Genomic DNA, 18,443 nt, shown 5'->3' with positions numbered 1-18,443 from the left:
TATATATATATATATGAAAAGGTCAAAATGCTCACTTTGTCACTTGTGGTGTACTGAGTCTCATGGACCTAGAGCAGATTCAGGTGAGTAGCTCTTTAACTTAAGCCAAAATTTAGTTCAGCTTAACATCCCATTATCCTTTCATATTCTGTCACATATTGTAGACATTTGCATGATATATTTTATTTCCTACTTCCCCAAATTAGACATAAAGTATATCTTAAAGGCAAGGACTATATCTTCCTTAATTCAAAACTCTACAACCTTAATTCTGACATATTGGATACACAAATATTTGTGATGCTAGATTGAATCTATAGTTAATAGTATAAAACAATATTATTTACCTTTGTGAAGTCTTCGGTTTTTAAAACAATTTCACGTGATTTCATTTGATTATTCCAGTAATCCTATAGTCACATCAAAGATATAGTCTCATTTTTTATGAAGTACCTGAATCTCAAAAGTCTGATTAACTAATTAAAAATTATTCACTTTAGTATGTCTTAATAAGCAAGCTTTTAGTCCCAGACCATGCTGGTCATAAGTGACAAAAGCCAGAACTGCACTGCACTGTATCACACCACGCTAGAGCCTTTCTCAGAGAGAACCCGTAAGAGAAGGAAAGAAATGAAAGAAGACAGTGACAACAAGTTTTGATAATGAGATAAATGTATGGCCAATCCTTAAATAAAACTGAATTGCTTTTCACATTTCATTTTTCCTATCTTATTAAAGTCTCAAAGTTTTATTTTCCTTCCTAAGAGTTTCTTTCTGTTAAGTTTCTTCCTTTATCCTCACAGGATTAGTTGTACCTTCATCAACAAATTATATTCCATCTCAAATTTTACCTGCTATCTGCCCTCATACGTATAAGCCAAACTATGTTTTAAAAGTTATGCGGTTTAAAAGTTTCCTTATTCTGCTTTAATGAATGTTTTACTATTCACTTGAATTCACCAGTATTCTCTGAAATGGCTTTTGTTCAAAGCTACCCTCTCTAAAAATAACCTACTATATAAGTTCACATTCTGCTGATATATCCACTAGACTTATGTGAGAAAAGAATTGGCAGCTTCTCTATAAAAGTACCTACAATGAACAATCAACATTAGCTGACACTAAGATAATAAAAGCAAGTTAACTTGCTAGCTATTGTCACTACTGAGTTCATATTTAGAACGTCCTATAAACCTCCCATTTAATGTAATTCACTTGACTTCTCTGAATCTGTTTCCTTACATGCAATAATAAGAAAGTTGCTCTAGATCTTTGGAATTTCTTCTAAGTTCTAAAGAGTTCCTGAGCCTGGGGATTTAAATCCAAGTTTATTTACCCTCTAAAAGTTGATTTATTATTTTAATGAACATATTTGCACCTTTTCTATCTACTGTACTTGAAGGTAAGGACTATATATCTTTGTATCCTTATCCCTTTGAACGTGGTGCTGTGCACATACAGGCATGTTTCACCTGCCTTTCTACCTTAAGAGTTAAATTGTTAGCTTTGGCAGAAGACTCTTTCAATTCCCTATGTGTGATTCAATGGCAAATCACTACAATTTCTGAGAAGATAACACTGTAAAATTAGGTTAAAATCCAAGTTATGTTATTATAGCCCAGGATCGATATTCAGCATGACTAGCATCCACAAAAGAGATGGTAATTAACTGGGACAGGGAGACTGGCCCTAAACCTTGCTCTTAGTCACAATTCTTCATAACCCTTATATCCATTTCCCAACTGATGAATTGAAAACCAGACCTTAGAATGACATTCACATCCCTAGATCATAAAACTATAGGAAGGAAGAGTGAGGGAAACATTAACATGGATGTGTATTTTACTTCTGATTCAATCTAATAGAACTTGCTCCAAAAATTAAGAAATTTACCAAATTTGTTCTTAGATAAGGTGAAAGGCAATTTCCTATTACAGTAAAATTTGAAGAAATATTTTTTTAAAAACATAGACATAAGGTTTTTTTTAGGTATTTCCAGTCAACTTGTAATAATGTCAACATTAGCTTAAATTTAGATTGAAAGCCTATTATCCCTCTAAGTATTTTTAGTAGATGCCTAGGCCTTGATAAAAATCACTAAACTGTGTTTGGAATACTCATACATCTATAAAATTCAATGCAGAAACAAGCAGACGACACTCGTTTAACTGTGCATAGAGCAGCAGGAAAACAAAAGTTTCTGGGAACCTTAATAAAGAGTCACATATAATCATTACATCTGCATGCAGTTAAACACATGGCACTCCGCTTTCGGGAATCCTGAGCTTACCAAAACTTTTACAACTAAATTTGGGTTACTTGGGGTGAGGGAAAGAGATGCGAAAGGGGAGTGAGGAGCCTTTAAAAACCCCTATTTTGACTAATCTGCAGCTGTAATTACAGCTGTTCTGAAGCTTTTCTTGGAACTGCCCAATTACATTTTTTTAAAATAATAATAACCAAAAGTAGTTTTAATGAACTGAAGAATTTGATAGGAGGACTTCTTCATAGTTAAAGGCTATTTCTGTTGTTTTTGCTCTGCAACTAATAGATAAGGATCGTTACATAAATGCAAGAAGCTTTCTCAGCTTCCTTGAATGTTGGAGTTTTAACATAAAAAAATACATTAGAAAATGCACTGCACTTCCTTCCTTTAGCACTTTTGCAGAAACTCACATTTTATATTTCTCCTCCCTCGCCATGCCATCTATTTGGCATACCTATGAAACAAATCTATGACCCAAAGCAGAAATATGTATGATATCAATAAACAACACATTGAATCTGTAACAGAGAAGAGCCAATTTTGACTCCATGTTGGATCTATTTCTTTGACTTTAGCCTTTGCTTTTCATTGCTTTTGTTATTATAATCATACATAATGGCCTGCCTCAGGGAACCCTGCCCACCTGTGGATGGCTGCAAGAAAGAAGAAATTAACACATCCCCTCCCCGAGGCTAGCCATTCCAGGAGATGTTTTGCAAGACTGATGGCCCTTTTTACTTTACCTCCTCCCTGCCTTTCCCTCTCTGTTCTGCTTTTTTACTTTACTTCCCTCTCTATTCCGCCTTTTTTACTTTACTTCCCTCTCTATTCCGCCTTTTTTACTTTACTTCCCTCTCTGATTCTATAAAAGAAACTGGCATCCAGACCCCTATAAGATGGTTTTTCTAGGGACCCTAGTCCACCATCTTATCTTCTCAGTCTGCCGGCTTTCCGAATAAAGTCGTATTCCTTACCTCAACACCTTGTCTCCCAATTTATTGGCCTGTCGTGCAGCGAGCAGAGCGAGCTTGGACTCGGTGACAAATCCTTTTGATATCATTCCAAATATACTCTCTAATAGTGTATTTACATTTTAAAAAAAGGTTACATCATACACCAGCACAAATGAAGTTATACACATTGTAGACTCATTTTTGTATTATATTTTAGATATGATCAGCATCTCGGTTCTCTCGATAATTATTCATTCAAAGGGACAAGTATTTAAAAATCACAAATGTCATTCCGCTCCAAGACGGCAACATAAGAGGCTCCCAAACTCACTGCCTCCCACAGACACAATGAATCTACAGCCAAACACGCAACAAGTTCCTCTGAAGGAAATTCAAGAACTAGTGGAGTGACTACTACACATACAGTGAAATGAGAAAAAACCTACATCGAATAGGTGGAAAGCCTGAGACATTTGTTTCGTAAACCCCGCTCTCAGCACAGCAACATATAGTTGGGAGGGAAATCACAACTACTAGCTGCTCCCTAAAGAATGAAGAGTTTAGACCCAACATCTAGCACCCCAACTTTTAAGACTTCCATCTGAGGGATGGGCCCCCAAAACACCTAGCTCTGAAAGCCAATGGAGCTTGCATCCAGGAGACCCAGAAGCTATAGCAAACAAAGAAACAGTTCTCGGCGGGCTCTCTAGGGCTCTGTGGCTATCCCCCCAGGGCTCAGCGCAGAGGCAGCAGGCAGAGGCAGCAGACAGAAGCAGCCTGAAGGTCAGGTTTCTAATTTAACACATATCTAAGGTCCAACTGCAATCCTCTCCAGAGATCAGGGAGGCCATCAATGTTCTCCCTCTGCCCCACTCCGGGTCGCCAGTGCACACATCTGGTGCCTGGATTTTGCAGCAGCTGCCCAAAGGACACACCCCTTGATAGACTGGCTCTGGTACCCATCAGGGCTTGTGTTCACAGGTTCAACAGGATTGTACCAAAGAAAGAAATAGTTCGTAACTGGCTATCTCCCTTCCCCAGGGCCTAATACAGAGGAAGGGGACAAAACACCCATCTCCCAATCATTTCCTGAAAGAGACCTAATTACCTACTTTAAAAGCTGTTGCCTGAGCGTCAGGCTTCTAGTTTAGCATGCATCTAAGAGACATCAATCCTCCCTGAAGACCAGAAGCGAGCAGACTATCTTGCATTCTCCCTGTAGATCACTCCAAATCATGAATATCTCCATGAAAGGAACTTGTACACACCTGGCACCCTCACTATTGTGGCTGCTACCCAGGGGTTGCACCCCTTGATTGCCCAGTTCTGGTACCAAGTCAGACTTATGTCCACAGGCCCCACAGACATTAGTAAACAAATAAATGGTTCTTAAGTGGCTAATCCCCAGGGCTCAACTTAGAGGGAAAAGACAGAAGAGCCCAGTCTTTCCCTGAAAGACATCTACTTGCATACTTTAAAAGCTGCCACTTTAGGGTCTAGCTTCCAATTAGCCTGCACAGAGGTGCTAACTGATCTTCCCTTCTGGGACACTTGACAGGTCTTGTCATACGTCCAACTACAGGAAGCCATGAAGAAGGTGCCTTGGACAAATCACAAAGGTTTGAGAGACAACCAAGAGCTACAGCTGAATTGAATGAAAAGACTCATCATGTATAATACATGAGGCCATTCCATCAAGTCTAGAAGAAGTGGCTATTTACCTAATGCACAGAAACCAACACAGAAAGTCAAGGAAAATAAGGAAAAAGAGGAATACGTTCCAAACAAAAGAACAAGACAAAACTCCAGAAACAAAGCTTATTAAAATGGAGATAAGTGATTAACCTGATAAAGAGTTAAAAATAATTGTCATAAAGATGCTCACCATAGATGAGAATAACACATGAACAAAGTGAGAATTCCAACAAAGAGATAAAAAATATAAGAGAGTACCAAACAGAAATCACACAGCTGAACAACACAATAAGTGAATGGAAAAACTCAATAGAGGGGTTCCACAGCAGATTAAATCAAGCTAAAGAAAAGACCAGCAAACTTGAAAACAGGGCACTGAACTTCATCCAATCAGAGAAGCAAAGAGAAAAAAACAATGAAAAAGAATGAGTATAGTTTAAGGGAATTATGGGATATTGTCAAGCTGACCAATACACACATTATATGAGTCCCAGGAGAAGAAAAAGAGGCAGAAAGCTTCTTTGAAGAAAAAATGGCTGAAAACTTCCCTAACCTAGGGAAAGAAACAGACACTCAGATACAGGAAGTCTACAGTGTTTTAAATAAGATGAATCTAAGCTGAGATATATTATAATTAAATTACCAAAAGGTAAAGACAAGGACAGAATCATAAGAGCAGCAAGAGAAAAATAACATGCTAAGGAAAAGAAAACCTCAATAGGATGCTCAGCAGGTTTTTTCAGCAAAATCTGAAAATTTTTTAAAGGACAGAAGGAAGTGGAATAATATATTCAAAGTGCTGAAAGAAAAAAACTACCAACCAAGAATACTCTCCCCAGCAAAGCTGTCCTTCAAAGGTGAACAAGAGATAAAGGGTTTTCCAGGTAAGTAAAAGCTGAATGAGTTCGGGGAGAGTTCCCAAGAGGGTGGAGTAGAAAGACCCCAAGTTTACCTCCTCTCATGGGCACACCAAAATTATAACTATTTATAGAACACTGAAAAAGACCAGAACTACCAGAAAAGATCTTCTACAAGTAAAGAGATAAAGAAGGAACCACAACAAGATAAGTAGGAGGGGGTGATGTCATGGTACAGTCAAGACCCATACCCACAGGTGGGTGGCCCAGAAACAGGAGAAAAATTACAATTGCGGAGGTTCTCCCCAAGAAGCAAGGGGTCTAAGCCCCACTTCAGGATCCCCAGCCCAGGGGTCCTGTGTCGGGAATATGAGACTCCAGAATGTTTGGTTTTGAAGGCCAGCAGGGCTTACTTTCAGGAGACCCAGAGGGCTGTGGGAAGAAGAGACTCTTAAAGGGCACATACAAAATCCCACATGCTCAGGGACCCAGGGCAGCCAGGGCAGAAGCAGTAATTTGAAAGGAGTCTGCATCAAACCTACCTGTTGTTGATCTTGGAGAGTCTCCCAAAAAGGAAGGAGGCAACTGGAGCAGACACTGGGGACACAGACACTGGAGACAGACATTTTGGGGAGCTCCTTCTACCATGTGGACACTGGTACTGGCAAGCATCATTTTGGAATCCTCCCTCTAGCTTATCAGCCTCAGGACCCAGCCCTGCCCCTGCCGACCAGCCTGTAGGCACCAGTATTGGGACACCTCAGGCCAAGCAACTAATTGGGAGTAAACACATTCCCATCCACCAGCAGGCAGGCTGCCTCCCTGAGCCCTGGATAAGACCCTGCCCACCAGAGGGCTTAGGACCTGACCGCACATGCCAGTGCACAGGCACAGACCTGGGACAACCCCCATCCCCCCCATCCCCCTCACAGGACCTTTAGCCATAAACCCCAGGACTCAGCTCTGCCTACCAGTGGGTAGGCACCAGCCCCACAATGCCCTGTGCTCTAGCCTCGGGACTAGCCTTACCAACAAGCAGATGGACACTAGCCCCAAAACAACCACAGCACCATAGCCTGCTGTGCCAGGACTCTGCCCACCTACCAGCAGGCCAGAACCAGTCCTGGGACCAGACTGAGGGGGGCCAACCAAGCCTACCAGACTACTTACTAGTCAGACCATCACAACAGAAGGACCCATGCAACCCACATAGGGACGCCCCTAGAGCATATAGCTCTGGTGACAGATATCACCTCATACCTGGTAGAAAGGCTATTATCAAAAAGACAAGTGATACCAAGTGTTGGTGAGGATGTGGAGAAAAGGGAACTCTTGTTCACTGCTGGCAGCATTGTAATTGCAGCTACTATCAAAAACAGTACGGACGTTCCACAAAATATTAAAAATAGAACTACCATATGATCCAGCAACCCCACTTCTAAGCATATATCCAGAAGAAATGAAAACAGAGCCTCCAAGAGATAATCTAAACCCTCGTGTTCATTGCAGCACTATTCACAATAGCCAAGATATAGAAACAACCTAAATGTCCATCCTCAGATGAATGAATAATGAAGATGTGGTGTATATCTACACAGTGCAATATTATTCAGTCATGAGAAAGAAAGAAATCCTGCCATTTGCAACAACATGGATGGGCCCTAAGGGCATTATACTAAGCGAAATAAGTCAGAGAAAGGCAAATACCGCATGGTATCACTTTTATGTGGAATCTAAAAAAAAAAAAAAAAAAAAAGTCAAACTCATAAAAACAAAGAGTAGAAAAGTGCTTGTGAGGGACTGGGAAATGGGGGAAAGGTGGGTAGAGAGAGGTTGGTACAAGGGTATGAACTTTCAACTATAAGATAAAGTCTGAGGATCTAATGTAAAACATGGTTACTATCATTGATAACACTGTATTGTATAACTGTAATATGCTAAGAGAGAACTTAAATGTTCTCACACACACACACAAAAAAAGATGAATAGATAAATAGGTGATGTGATAGATGTGTGAATTAACTAGATGGTGGGAATCCTTTCATAATGTATACACAGATCAACTCACCACGATGTACGCTTTAAATATCTTACGATTTTATTTGCCAATTATACCTAAATAAAGCTGGGGGGAAAGTAATAAAAAAAAAATCACAAATCTATGGAACTTTCTAAATAACTGATTTGTTAATTTTAAAAATGTCCTAAGCAGCTGAGATTTTACATAGCATGTTTTTATTTCTGTCTGTGGGTAACAGGAATTTCTAGAAAAACATCAAGAGTAAATGAAGATACTTTCTTGAGAAGAAATAAAAAAGGATGTCTTTCAGAGTTCCCAACATTTAAAGATAGGGAGACTAAAAAAGATACTTCCCAGAAAATCAAAGAAAGCTAAAGTAGTGAACATTTGCTTTATATTGATATTATCAAATGTTACAAGTGGAGGAGAATGTCATTTAAGGAGCAAAGTAATATATTACGAAGGAAAGGTTTTTGCCAGTGACTTACTATTTAGATGTAGATAAATCTGTTCTCTAACTTCCTCTGAATATCAAAAAGAGAAAGCCACATTACTGAAATTTTTGTGATCTTGTGCAGAACAAAAAAAAAAACTTTCTCATAAGTTATGGAAAAGTACTTAAGTACACATGGTCATACTAAAATACTGATTACATCTGACACATTTACCCTGAGAGCTTCACAGTATATCAAATAAATTTTCCATAGTTATGGTAAGCATATCCACATAGAAATAGCAGATATACTAATCTTCGTATTTTTTTTTCATTCAAGCTGGTTTGAAAAGTACAAGATCTGTGGTGAGCTTGATCAGGAAAGAATAGGAAACTCACTTCTCTTTCTATATTCTGAAAAGTTAGGAAGAAATGCCCCAATAATCCTAAATATGATGGCTAAATAATGATATTTTCCTAAAGTCTAAAGAGGCCAATGTCTTCCATGGATACTTGTACTTAAACTGAAAGGTAAGCAAGCATTACAGGAAGAACACAGGGAGCCACAAAGCAAGAGGCAAACTCACAGATAATAAGAGGATTTGTGTATTCAAAGAGGACAAGGATAATTTAATTTAATTTCAAAGCATAGATTATATTTATAGGAGACTGTATACACTTGTAGTCAAAAAGTACCTCATAAAGGCAAAGAAATCACATGAAGCAGACAAGTCACCAAACTCAAAAATGAACAGTGTTACGTATCAGCTCCTAGAAACCAGTAATGCATTAAAAAGATAAAAGAGAATAGCTAATCCATTCAGTCACAAACTGAGTTCCCTGAAACGCACAGGTAGGCTTTGAAAGGTTGCTTGCACCTACTAAAGTTTGCAAACTAGCTATTAAAAATGATCTCATTTGACTTCTATTAGAATCATTACAGAAGGATAAGGCAAAAATTTTTTAAATCAATTGCAATTTAAGTTGAAGATGTGTCATCAACTAAAACAGCTGCTGCAAAACCCTATTCAAATCTCCCTTCCAGCCATATGTCTACTTTGAAGCTTTTCATTATCAGACATTATTGTTTGCTCTACTGCAAAGCACCTACATAACAGGATCCAAAACACAGTGCAAAGAATACAGGAAGCAAAGCCTGAGAGAACTTTGCAGCACTACAAAATACTTAATTCCTTGTTCTTTGAAGTTTCATAAAGATATTTCCTTCTGAGATCAAGAGCTAGAAGGGGTCTCAAATCATGAGGATAAAGGGCCCTCATACGTGCGTCTTGGGGGAGAGGGGTTGTGGGGTTGGGAAAAGACTGCAAGAACCAATGATAGAAAAATCTATTGTGAAGACACTAAAAATCTGGGAATTTTCCATTGGCCCTCTCATGTCCCCAGTAGCTGCTTCTCCCCAACCTTGCTGATAAAATCCAAATTGCCCAATGGCTGCTAATCTACAACGTCAATTCTCTGAGAGCTATCCTTAACCAACTGTTCCCCAAATTAGTTGTACTATGCCTGGCCCTGTCCTGCTAAAGCACTATAAAAAAGTTCTACCATCCTTCCCCAAGTCAGAATGCTTTCCAAGCCTTCTCATCCCAGCATTTTCTAACAGAGTCTTATGTTGATGATGCTCTGGTTAATTTTCTTTCAAACTGTGAAAAGTTCCAGAAGCAGGAATTTGCTTCATTTTTATTTTCTTGATGGGTTCCAAGATAACTGAGGGCCCTACTTCTGTGTCCATGTATAATCACCAGGGACACAGGTTATAGAAAAGTAAAGCTTTCCACTAGTCATTTAAAAAAAATAAAGACAAAGAAAAATATTTATTAAGTACCTAACTATACTGCTATGCACTTTTATATAATTGATTCTATTTAATCCTCATTATAACCCTTGGGATGAATATTCTTATATTCATTAGACAGATGAGAAATCAGAAACTTAGTTTAAGAAACTTACCCAGTTAGCAAGTGGTAAATACAAAATTTAAACCCAACTATCCCAGGGCAGCTGATTCACCAAAAAGGCTTAGGTGTCCCATAGCTATCTCCCATCAGTAATGCCAAACAGAACTACAGTTAAAACACTGTACTCAATAACCACTTCATCAGTATATATGTGTTTCTAAACACTTCTTAGTTTTTCTCTATTTTTCCACACCATAGTTCAAAAATTAGTTTATATTTTAACCAATTAGAAATGATATTTGAGAGGAGAAACCAAGATAGCGGAGTAGAAGGACATGCTCTCACTCCCTCTTGCGAGAACACCAGAATCACAACTAGCTGCTGGACAATCATCGACAGGAAGACACTGGAACTCACCAAAAAAGATACCCCACATGCAAAGACAAAGGAGAAGCCACAGTGAGATGGTAGGCGGGGTGCAATCACAGTAAAATCAAATCCCATAACTGGTGGGTGGGTGACTCACAAACTGGAGAACACTTATACCACAAAAGTCCAACCACTGGAGTGAAGGTTCTGAGCCCCATGTCAGGCTTCCCAACCTGGGGGTCTGGCAACGGGAGAAGGAATTCCTAGAGAATCAGACTTTGAAGCCTACTGGGAATTGATTGCAGGACTTCGACAGGACTGGGGGAAACAGAGACTCCACTCTTGGGGGGCACACACAAAGTAGTAGGGACAACATTAAACACAACAACATTTGCATTACAGGGGTCCCAGAAGGAGAAGAGAGAGAGGAAGGACCCAACAAAATATTTGAAGACATTACAGTTGAAAACTTCCCTAACATGGGAAAGGAAATAGCCAACCAAGTCCAGGAAGTGCAGAGAGTCCCATACAGGATAAACCCAAGGAGAAACACGCCAAGACACATAGTAATCAAATTGGCAAAAATTAAAGACAAAGAAAAATTACTGAAAGCAGCAAGGAAAAAACGACAAACAACATACAAGGGAACTCCCATAAGGTTAACAGCTGATTTCTCAGCAGAAACTCTACAAGCCAGAAGGGAGTGGCCTGATATACTTAAAGTGATGAAAGGAAAGAACCTACAACCAAGATTACTTTACCCGGCAAGGATCTCACTCAGATTCAATGGAGAAATCAAAAGCTTTACAGACAAGAAAAAGCTAAGAGAATTCAGCACCACCAAACCAACTCTACAACAAACGTTAAAGGAACTTCTCTAAGTGGGAAACACAAGAGAAGAAAAGGACTTACAAAAACAAACCCAAAACAATTAAGAAAATGGTCATAGGAACATACATACAGATAATTACCTTAAACGTGAATGGATTAAATGCTCCAACCAAAAGACACAGGCTTGCTGAATGGATACAAAAACAAGACCCATATATATGCTGTCTACAAGAGACCCACTTCAGACTTAGGGACACATACAGACTGAAAGTGAGGGGATGCAAAAAGATATTCCATGCAAATGGAAATCAAAAGAAAGCTGGAGTAGCTAAACTCATATCAGATAAAATGGACTTTAAAATAAAGAATGTTACAAGAGACAAGGAAGGACACTACGTAATGATCAAGGGATCAATCCAAGAAGAAGATATAACAATTATAAATATATATGCACCCAACATAGGAGCACCTCAATACATAAGGCAACTGCTAACAGCTATAAAAGAGGAAATCGACAGTAACACAATAATAGTCGGGGACTTTAACACCTCACTTACACCAATGGACAGATCATCCAAAATGAAAATAAATAAGGAAACACAAGCTTTAAACGACACAATACAGAAGATAGATTTAATTGATATTTATAGGGCATGCCATCCAAAAACAGTAGATTACACTTTCTTCTCAAGTGCGCACGGAATATTTTCCAGAATAGATCACATCTTGGGTCACAAATCAAGCCTCAGTAACTTTAAGAAAATTGAAATCATATCAAACATCTTTTCTGACCACAATGCTATGAGATTAGAAATGAATTACAGGGAAAAAAACATAAAAAACACAAACACATGGAGGCTAAACAATACGTTATTAAATAACGAAGAGATCACTGAAGAAATCAAAGAGGAAACCAAAAGATACGTAGAGACAAATGACAATGAAAACATGACGATCCAAAACCTATGGGATGCAGCAAAAGTGGTTCTAAGAGGGAAGTTTATAGCAATACAAGCCTACCTCAAGAAACAAGAAAAATCTCAAGCAAACAATCTAACCTTACACCTAAAGGAACCAGAGAAAGAAGAACAAAGAAAACCCAAAGTTAGTAGAAGCAAAGAAATCATAAAGATCAGAGCAGAAATAAATGAAATAGAAACAAAGAAAACAATAGTAAAGATCAATAAAACTAAAAGCTGGTTCTTTAAGAAGATCAACAAAATTGATAAACCATTAGCCAGACTCATCAAGAAAAAGAGGGAGGACTCAAATCAATAAAATTAGAAATGAAAAAGGAGAAGTTACAACAGACACTGCAGAAATACAAAGCATCCTAAGAAACTACTACAAGCAACTCTATGCCAATAAAATGGACAACCTGGAAGAAATGGAGAATTCTTAGAAAGGCATAACCTTCCAAGACTGAACCAGGAAGAAACAGAAAATATGATCAGACCAATCACAAGTAATGAAGTTGAAACTGTGATTAAAAATCTTCCAACAAACAAAAGTCCAGGACCAGATGGCTTCACAGGTGAATTCTATCAAACATTTAGAGAAGAGCTAACACCCATCCTTCTCAAACTCTTCCAAAAAATTGCGGAGGCAGGAACACTCCCAAACTCATTCTATGAGGCCACCATCACCCTGATACCAAAACCAGACAAAGATACTACAAAAAAAGAAAATTACAGACCAATATCACTGATGAATATAGATGCAAAAATCCTCAACAAAATACTAGCAAACAGAATCCAACAACACATTAAAAGGATCATACACTATGATCAAGTGGGATTTATCCCAGGGATGCAAGGATTCTTCAATATACACAAATCAATCAATGGAATACAACATATTAACATATTGAAGAATAAAAACCATATGATCAACTCAATAGATGCAGAAAAAGCTTTTGACAAAATTCAACACCCATTTATGATAAAAACTCTCCAGAAAGTGGGCATAGAGGGAACCTACCTCAACATAATAAAGGCCATATACGACAAACCCACAGCAAACATCATTCTCAATGGTGAAAAACTGAAAGCATTTCCTCTAAGATCAGGAACAAGACAAGGATGTCCACTCTCACCACTATTATTCAACATAGTTCTGGAAGTCCTAGCCACGGCAATCAGAGAAGAAAAAGAAATAAAAGGAATACAAATTGGAAAAGAAGAAGTAAAACTGTCACTGTTTGCGGATGACATGATACTATACATAGAGAATCCTACAACTGCCACCAGAAAACTGCTAGAGCTAATTAATGAATATGGTAAAGTTGCAGGTTACAAAATTAATGCACAGAAATCTCTTGCATTCCTATACACTAATGATGAAAAATCTGAAAGAGAAATTATGGAAACACTCCCATTTACCATTGCAACAAAAAGAATAAAATACCTAGGAATAAACCTACCTAGGGAGACAAAAGACCTGTATGCAGAAAACTATAAGACACTGATGAAAGAAATTAAAGATGATACCAACAGATGGAGAGATATACCATGTTCTTGGATTGGAAGAATCAACATTGTGAAAATGAGTATACTACCCAAAGCAATCTACAGATTCAATGCAATCCCTATCAAATTACCAATGGCATTTTTTACGGAGCTAGAACAAATCATCTTAAAATTTGTACGGAGACACAAAAGACCCCGAATAGCCAAAGCAGTCTTGAGGCAAAAAAATGGAGCTGGAGGAATCAGACTCTCTGACTTCAGACTATACTACAAAGCTACAGTAATCAAGACAATATGGTACTGGCACAAAAACAGAAACATAGATCAATGGAACAAGATAGAAAGCCCAGAGATTAACCCACGCACCTATGGTCAACTAATCTATGACAAAGGAGGCAAAGATATACAATGGAGAAAAGACAGTCTCTTCAATAAGTGGTGCTGGGAAAACTGGACAGCCACATGTAAAAGAATGAAATTAGAATACTCCCTAACACCATACACAAAAATAAACTCAAAATGGATTAGAGACCTAAATATTAAGACCGGACACTATAAAACTCTTAGAGGAAAACATAGGAAGAACACTCTTTGACATAAATCACAGCAAGATCTTTTTCGATCCACCTCCTAGAGTAATGGAAATAAAAACAAAAATAAACAAGTGGGACCTAATGAAACTTCAAAGCTTTTGCACAGCAAAGGAAACCATAAACAAGACGAAAAGACAACCCTCAGAATGGGAGAAAATATTTGCAAATGAATCAACGGACAAAGGATTAATCTCCAAAATATATAAACAGCTCATTCAGCTCAATATCAAAGAAACAAACACCCCAATCCAAAAATGGGCAGAAGACCTAAATAGACATTTCTCCAAAGAAGACATACAGACGGCCACGAAGCACATGAAAAGATGCTCAACATCACTAATTATTAGAGAAATGCAAATCAAAACTACAATGAGGTATCACCTCACTCCTGTTAGAATGGGCATCATCAGAAAATCTACAAACAACAAATGCTGGAGAGGGTGTGGAGAAAAGGGAACCCTCTTGCACTGTTGGTGGGAATGTAAATTGATACAGCCACTATGGAGAACAATATGGAGGTTCCTTAAAAAACTAAAAATAGAATTACCATATGACCCAATATCCCACTACTGGGCATATACCCAGAGAAAACCGTAATTCAAAAAGACACGTGCACCCGAATGTTCATTGCAGCACTATTTACAATAGCCAGGTCATGGAAGCAACCTAAATGCCCATCAACAGACGAATGGATAAAGAAGTTGTGGTACATATATACGATGGAATATTATTCAGCCATAAAAAGGAACGAAATTGAGTCATTTGTTGAGAAGTGGATGGATCTAGAGACTGTCATACAGAGTGAAGTAAGTCAGAAAGAGAAAAACAAATATCGTATGTTAATGCATGTATGTGGAACGTAGAAAAATGGTACAGATGAGCCAGTTTGCAGGGCAGAAGTTGAGACACAGATGTAGAGAATGGACATATGGACACCAAGGGGGGAAAACTGCGATGAGGTGGGGATGGTGATGTGCTGAATTGGGCGATTGGGATTGACATGTATACACTGATGTGTATAAAACTGATGCCTAATAAGAACCTGCAGTATAAAAAAACAAACAAAACAACTAATACTAAACTTTCATTGGGTTATTTGTATGGAAATATGTTAATATAAATGTTTCAGACATTACATGAAATTTCTAAAAATCTTATATTTGTATTTGTATGGAAATATGTATGGAAATATGTTAATATAAATGTTTCAGACATTACATGAAATTTCTAAAAATCTTATATTTGTATTTGTATGGAAATATGTATGGAAATATGTTAATATAAATGTTTCAGACATTACATGAAATTTCTAAAAATCTTATATTTGTATTTGTATGGAAATATGTATGGAAATATGTTAATATAAATGTTTCAGACATTACATGAAATTTCTAAAAATCTTATATTTGTATTTGTATGGAAATATGTATGGAAATATGTTAATATAAATGTTTCAGACATTAAATGAAATTTCTAAAAATCTTATATTTGTATTTGTATGGAAATATGTATGGAAATATGTTAATATAAATGTTTCAGACATTACAGGAAACGTCTAAAAATCTTATATGTTCTGGTATAATGTTATAAGTAATAATCCTAGTTATTACTTTAAAATGTATATCTCAGAAATAACTAATTTTCTTGTCAACTGCATTATTATGAACTTTCATCCAATCTTTAACCATGGTCATTTTTAAGTCTTTTGTCATTTACAGACAGTTCTGGGTGTACTCTGATGATTTTGCAAATATGTTCCTATAAAAGAGTTTCATCTTCAAGAAATTCATGGAAAAGACTCTGACAAGTACAGGTTTCTGGTAACTGACTGTACTGCTGAACTGAATGAATAAGCATTTTCAGAACTCTAATGAAAAACTGATGAACTCATAAAAGTGCTAACAAAAGATCAAGATGAAAAAAAAGAAATTAATTACATAGGACTGAGTGAACTGATGAGGATGAGTATAATTTTTGTGACTTTCTGTCTGAATTAAAAAAAAAAAAAATCCCACAAGGACTCAGAGGAAAAGAATATACAAATCAATTTTCACTGCAAAGTAAAGGAGCTGTTACAGTGGAGGATTACTGGACTGAATGTCAATATTATGACATAGTATAAGTGTGTTTCATGTTTGGTAATTGCAATCATTGTTGCTTTTGTTGTGGTCATCCATGTACAATGCTTGGTGTCAGTCTATCTATCTCTTGTAAAAATAAAATACAGTGTGTGTGTGTGGGAAAAAAAAAAAAAAAAAAAAAATCTTCCAACAAACAAAAGTCCAGGACCAGATGGCTTCACAGGTGAATTCTATCAAACATTTAGAGAAGAGCTAACACCCATCCTTCTCAAACTCTTCCAAAAAATTGCGGAGGCAGGAACACTCCCAAACTCATTCTATGAGGCCACCATCACCCTGATACCAAAACCAGACAAAGATACTACAAAAAAAGAAAATTACAGACCAATATCACTGATGAATATAGATGCAAAAATCCTCAACAAAATACTAGCAAACAGAATCCAACAACACATTAAAAGGATCATACACTATGATCAAGTGGGATTTATCCCAGGGATGCAAGGATTCTTCAATATACACAAATCAATCAATGGAATACAACATATTAACATATTGAAGAATAAAAACCATATGATCAACTCAATAGATGCAGAAAAAGCTTTTGACAAAATTCAACACCCATTTATGATAAAAACTCTCCAGAAAGTGGGCATAGAGGGAACCTACCTCAACATAATAAAGGCCATATACGACAAACCCACAGCAAACATCATTCTCAATGGTGAAAAACTGAAAGCATTTCCTCTAAGATCAGGAACGAGACAAGGATGTCCACTCTCACCACTATTATTCAACATAGTTTTGGAAGTCTTAGCCACGGCAATCAGAGAAGAAAAAGAAATAAAAGGAATACAAATTGGAAAAGAAGAAGTAAAACTGTCACTGTTTGCAGATGACATGATACTATACATAGAGAATCCTAAAAATGCCACCAGAAAACTACTAGAGGTAATCAATGAATTTGGTAAAGTTGCAGGATACAAAATTAATGCACAGAAACCTCTCACATTCCTATATACTAATGATGAAAAATCTGAAAGAGAAATTATGGAAACACTCCCATTTACCATTGCAACAAAAAGAATAAAATACCTAGGAATAAACCTACCTAGGGAGACAAAAGACCTATATGCAGAAAAACTATAAGACACTGATGAAAGAAATTAAAGATGATACCAACAGATGGAGAGATATACCATGTTCTTGGACTGGAAGAATCAATATTGTGAAAATGACTATACTACCTAAAGCAATCTACAGATTCAAGGCAATCCCTATCAAATTACCACTGGCATTTTTCACAGAACTAGAACAAATCATCTTAAAATTTGTATGGAGACAGAGAAGACCCCGAATAGCCAAAGTAGTCTTGAGGGAAAAAAACGGAGCTGGAGGAATCAAGAGTCCCTGACTTCAGACTATCCTACAAAGCTACAGTAATGAAGACAATATGGTACTGGCACAAGAACAGAAACATAGATCAATGGAACAAGATAGAAGGCCCAGAGTTAAACCCACGCACTTATGGTCAACTTATCTATGACAAAGGAGGCAAAGATATACAATGGAGAAAAGACAGTCTCTTCATAAGTGGTGCTGGCAAAACTGGACAGCTACATGTAAAAGAATGAAATTAGAACACTCCCTAACACCATACACAAAAATAAACTCAAAATGGATTAGAGACCTAAATGTAAGACCGGACACTATAAAACTCTTAGAGGAAAACATAGGAAGAACACACTATGACATAAATCACAGCAAGATCTTTTTTGATCCACCTCCTAGAGTAATGGAAATAAAAACAAAAATAAACAAATGGGACCTAATGAAACTTCAAAGCTTTTGCGTAGCAAAGGAAACCATAAACAAGATGAAAAGACAACCCTCAGAATGGGAGAAAATATTTGCCAATGAATCAACAGACAAAGGATTAATCTCCAAAATGTATAAACAGC

At 37.3% G+C, this 18,443-nt stretch overlaps 1 protein-coding gene across 5 annotated transcripts in view; it reads right to left on the bottom strand.

Annotated features, from left to right (window-relative positions):
* The window catches only part of FUT8 (fucosyltransferase 8), a 324,235-nt gene that overhangs the window by 220,363 nt on the left and 85,429 nt on the right, over positions 1–18,443 (bottom strand). The window contains exon 3 of one of the 5 annotated variants that reach the window (XM_057543954.1): positions 348–410. The exons of the other annotated variants lie outside the window; for them this stretch is intronic. The gene's annotated coding sequence lies outside the window, so the exon portion shown is untranslated. The remainder of the gene's footprint in view (positions 1–347; positions 411–18,443) is intronic. 5 annotated transcript variants of the gene reach the window in all.

The sequence above is a fragment of the Balaenoptera acutorostrata genome, chromosome 3 (assembly GCF_949987535.1).
Source record: "Balaenoptera acutorostrata chromosome 3, mBalAcu1.1, whole genome shotgun sequence".
Lineage (NCBI taxonomy): Eukaryota > Metazoa > Chordata > Mammalia > Artiodactyla > Balaenopteridae > Balaenoptera > Balaenoptera acutorostrata.
Note: the sequence above shows the minus strand (reverse complement) of the source record. Positions and strands in the feature narration are given on the sequence as shown.